This window comes from Nannospalax galili, unplaced genomic scaffold (assembly GCF_000622305.1).
Source record: "Nannospalax galili isolate Female #2095 unplaced genomic scaffold, S.galili_v1.0 scaffold489, whole genome shotgun sequence".
Taxonomy (NCBI): domain Eukaryota; kingdom Metazoa; phylum Chordata; class Mammalia; order Rodentia; family Spalacidae; genus Nannospalax; species Nannospalax galili.
In genome coordinates, this window is record NW_008360302.1 from 1,788,166 (window position 1) to 1,789,025 (window position 860).

An 860-nucleotide genomic window follows, 5' to 3' on the forward strand; every position below is an offset into this window, starting at 1 on the left:
ATGGCACGCACTTTGAAAATGTGTACCATTCTTAGCCACCTCAGAACTGCAGATTAAACTAGTTCTGCAGATTAAACTAGTTTAAGATCCCATCTAACAATAGTGAGAAGGGTCCAAAAGGAACACAAATGACAACAAATACTACTACAGAAGTGGAGGAAAAGGAAGAATTATACACTGTTGGTGGAAGTGAAAATCAGGGCAGCCATTTGGAAATCAATCTGGATGTCTCCCCAAAATCTAGAAATAGTGGCTAGAGAGATAGCTCAGTGGTTAAGAGCACTGGTTGATCTTGCAGGGGACCCGGGTTTGGTTCCCAACACCCAATGGCAGCTAAATACTGTTAGCTCAAGTTTCAGGGACTCCAATGCCCTGTTCTGAACTCCTTGGCCATTTTACAACACAGATACACTTACATACATGTAGGCAATACACTCATACACATCAAATAAAACAAAAATAATAAATAAAATATTTTTTAAAAACTAGAAATAGGTATGACATATGACAAAGGCATCTCATTTCTAGGTACAAATGCAAAAGACTCTGTGTCCTACCACATATGCACTTGCATATCCACATTCATTGCTGATTTATTCTCAATAGCTAGGAAATGAAATCAATCTATTTTCATAAACAGATTAATGAATATAGAAATATATAGAAAATGTAGCACATATACTTAGTGGAATACTCACTTTAAAAATATGAAATAAAACTTAAACAAAATCGTGACATTTTCTAGAAAATGAAACTGGAAAAACATTACTGAGTGACATAACTCAGGCCCAGAAAGACAAGTAACCCAAATTCTTCTTTATGTGCTGTCCTAGTTTGTTCTTCATTGCTGTGACAAAATA